Genomic DNA, 3,854 nt, shown 5'->3' with positions numbered 1-3,854 from the left:
GGGGAACCGTTCACACCGTGCGGGCAAGTCAGGCCTGTCTGAAGAGATGGCACCTGAGCTAGGATCTAAAGGGCGACAGGTGCCCGGCGGTCCACGCCGCTGGGGACATGTGCCTGGCACAGAAAGGAAATCAGGGACAAGTCCCCGAAAGGGTGGCCAGGTCGGTGCATTCAAGGAGCTGGGGCGGCCAGTGTGGACAACCCGGGGTGAGGGTGGCGAGACCGCAGACCCCACATTCCCTGCAGGGCCCGCGAGGGAGCTTGATCTCAGCTCTAAGTGGGCGCCAGGAGCCCCCGGGGGATTTCCAGCAGGGAAGTGCCTGAATCTGGGCTGCATTTTTCAGAGATCTTATCCTCCTTCCAAAGGGCAAGGAGGCCTTTATGGGTATTTGAGTTATCTGAGTTACAGTTTACCGTGTCAACCCATCCTCATGATAGCTTTGGGGAGGAGACAGCGTTGACCCTTTTGTGCGAGGGGAAACGGAGGGTCACAAGCAACGGTAATTCTCCCAAGGTCACTCGTGACCTTGGCATAGCCAACTCTAGTTCCAGACCCAAGGCCAAGAGAGGAGTCATGGTTGAGGGTAGAGGCCAAGGCTCAGTCAGGGCCCAAGGGTGGGGAAGTGCCCCTCCACCAGGAGGTGGACCTCTTCCCCCTGAGGGACGGCCCCATGGAAGGAGCAGATCATAATACCCGTTTCTCTCGGCCAGCGGGAAGGAAGCCTGGTGACCTTAGGACACAGTGGCTGTCAGTGATCATTGCAAAGACAGCCAACTCACCATGCTCGGCTGAAGAATGGCCTCTCCCCAGAGATGTCTGTGCCCCATCCGCAGAGGGTGGGAACATGTGACCTCACTTGGGAAGGGGATTCTGCAGGTACGGCTAAGTTAAGGGTCTTGAGGTATTCCTCTATTACGTGGCTGGGCCCACTGAAGTCGCAAGGGCCCTTCTAAGAGGCCAGGAGGAGAGGCAGAGTCCCAGACAGAGACGTGACAACATCATGGCCTGGGGCCCTGAGCCAAGCAGTGGTGGGCAGCCTCTGGAAATCCGAGAGAACAAGCAAACGATTCTCCCCTGGAGCCCCCACTAGGGAGGTGGTCCTTGACTTGAGCCCACAGAGACCCATTTCAGACTCGTGACCCCCAGAGCTCTAAGGCAACAAATTCATGTTGTGTTGAGCCCCTGAGTGTGTAACAATTTGTTACAGCCTCATCACAGGACACGTGTACAGCTAAGACAGGGAAACACCCACGACAGGGACTTCTAGAGGCTGCAGGAGGGGTCCCGGCCACTGCCGGTTTTCAAGATCCCTGACGGCTGGGCCCGAGAGCAAGCCCAGCCTTGACCCTTGGCCACCCTTGGCAGAGGTGGCACTCGTGGCCTCCCCAAGGCTGCTGAGCAGCTGGCGGGCCTGGTTAATCAGTAAGGCTCGTGTTTGTCCGGCCTGGCCTTCTGGTGACTTAGCACTCCTTGGCCTATTTATGACAGTTTGCGCTATCAGCATTTAATAAAATATAATGAGTAACCAGGGTCCTGAGGTCTCCACACCTGCCTTCTCCAAACACAGCTGATTGGCCCCAACCTCCCCAGGGACTTTGGGCTGGGGACAAATCCAACACAGTTGAGAACATGTGCCCCCCACCCCCCACCCCCCACCCTGGGGATGGGCCTGAGCCCTGAGCGGGCTGGCCTTGGGTTCAGGGTCCAGCTCCCCTTACCGGCTGTGGGTCACCCGGCCTCTCAGAGCCTCCGTATCTGCGTCTGCAAGGGACCTGCTTTGTCTGTTCAACAAATGTTTATTAACCATTAACTCTACAGCTTGTGCCGAGGGGAATGTGATGCAATGGAAAGAGCTGAGAGAATCTGGGGGGCCTCACGAGTACCCAGGGGACGGGAGATTCCCGTCTCCTTGGTCCCCGGACAACAAAAGTGTGAGTTTGTCTTCGGGCTGCCCAGAGACGTTCCTGGGGGTTCTAGGAGTGGTGTGCGTGCGGGGATGGGAGGGGGCACAGTTAGGGTGCTCACGGCACAGGGGCTGTGTGCATGTTCAGGGGCACCAAGCAGCGTGAGGCGTAGCTTGGGCGTCCCAGCTGCGTGTCCTCTAGCAAGTGGCTCAGTGTCCCAGAGCATCAGCGTCCTCATGCCTAAAAGGAGACTCATCAGCCAGGCCTCCCCCGGTCGGAAGGATTACAGGGCGATGATTTCTAGAGAGCTGCGTCCGTGTGGCTAAGCACGCGCTCAGTAGAGGTTGGCTCCCTTCTCTGCCCTCCAGCCCCCTGCCAACGGAAAGCCTCAACCTGCAAGGTAGGGAGGTCCCCGTGGCTAGATGTTTTCCAGCAGAGACTGGACTCCTGCCCACGGGGTCGGAAGAAAAGATTGGCACATGTGGGCATGCTCGGCGGCTTGAGACCCTCCTGAGCCACACGGAGCAGGCAGTGTGCTCCAGGAAGGCCGGCCACGGGGGAGCTGGGGAGCGATGGGGAAAAAGTAAGGGAGGCGATGGGGTCAAGAGGACACCCTTATTCCTCAAGCCTGTCCTCTGCTAGGACACGGGGGTCTAGGCCCTATCTTCTCGGCAGAGGCTCCTTTGCAGCCATGTGCAAGGTACGGCTTGTTCTTGAGGCCCAGAGGGTTTGAAGACATCGAAGACATTTCGGAGAGTGTCAGCTGATATAATCATCACAACACGTTAGGGCTGGAAGGAGGCACAGACATTATCGGGCCTTTCAGCTACAGATTGGGACACCGAATTGCCGAAGGGGTGGAGCCTTCCCCAAGGCGATAGCCATGGACCCAGCCAGGTCTTTGTAACCAGGGCTCTGCCTAAAACAGACCTGTGACCTCACACAAGCCAATTCTAACGTGTTAGCCTTCCTCCCAGATGTTCACAGAACATCCCTTCCCAGAGAGTCCGCCTCTGGAAAGACTGGTTCCCTATTGCCCTCCAGCTCTTCATTTAGCTCCTTTTCAAACGTGTTGTTCTTTATCGAAGACGTTTATTCATTGGCCTAACACACTTTAGTAGGGTATTTAGTTATTAGTACGTATCTCGCCAGGACCGGGGATAACACGGCAAGGAAAAATTTTCTCTAAATAGTTGCTCCTGTCACGACAAAGCCATGAGTCTAGAGGTAGGACAGGTGTCTATTTAATAAGTACACAAATAGCTCTCGGTTTCTTCCCATGGCACCGTGAGCCCATGAAGACCAGGGACCAAGTCTGTCCTCTTGGGACAGACGGTGTCAGGACGCTCACAAGATCCGGAAAGCCGCTTGTGAAATAGGCGGGCGTCTTGCCAACCAGTTAAACTGTTGGTAGCTTGGCATCCATAATGGTGGGAGTATTCACCCCACGGAAAGTGGCCAGGGCCATGAATCAGGGCGCTTCATTTTGTGGTTTCCCGGCACACCCCTCTGGGTCAGGGCCCCCCACCTGGTACGAACTCGGGAAACACCCTGATGGATGAACTCTCACAAATTCCTTTCTTTGAAACAAGTACCGTATTGTGCCCATTTTTCAGATGAGGAAACCGAGCTTTCAGAGGGTTAGTCATTTGCTCAAGGTCGTACAGCAAGTGGTGAAGCCAGAATCCGGCTTAGATCTCTGGCTCCTACACTCTGCTCTCAACCTCCGGTCGGCCCGGCCAGGCCTTTCAGGCAAAGGGATGTGTCTACACTGCAGGAAGGAGGAGGGAAAGAGAGACCGGTGCTGGGAAGCCCAGGGCTGCCTGGGCAGGCGAGGGAGGGGTCTGTGACAGCACGCTGTGAGTTCGGATCTGGGTTTCGGAACGTCGGGCCCAGGCCCCTGAACAGTGGAGGCAGAAAATGCTCTTGCCTGTTGTTGATTGGTCTCGT

This window comes from Panthera leo, chromosome F2, assembly GCF_018350215.1.
Source record: "Panthera leo isolate Ple1 chromosome F2, P.leo_Ple1_pat1.1, whole genome shotgun sequence".
NCBI lineage: Eukaryota > Metazoa > Chordata > Mammalia > Carnivora > Felidae > Panthera > Panthera leo.
This window is presented reverse-complemented; position numbering follows the sequence as displayed.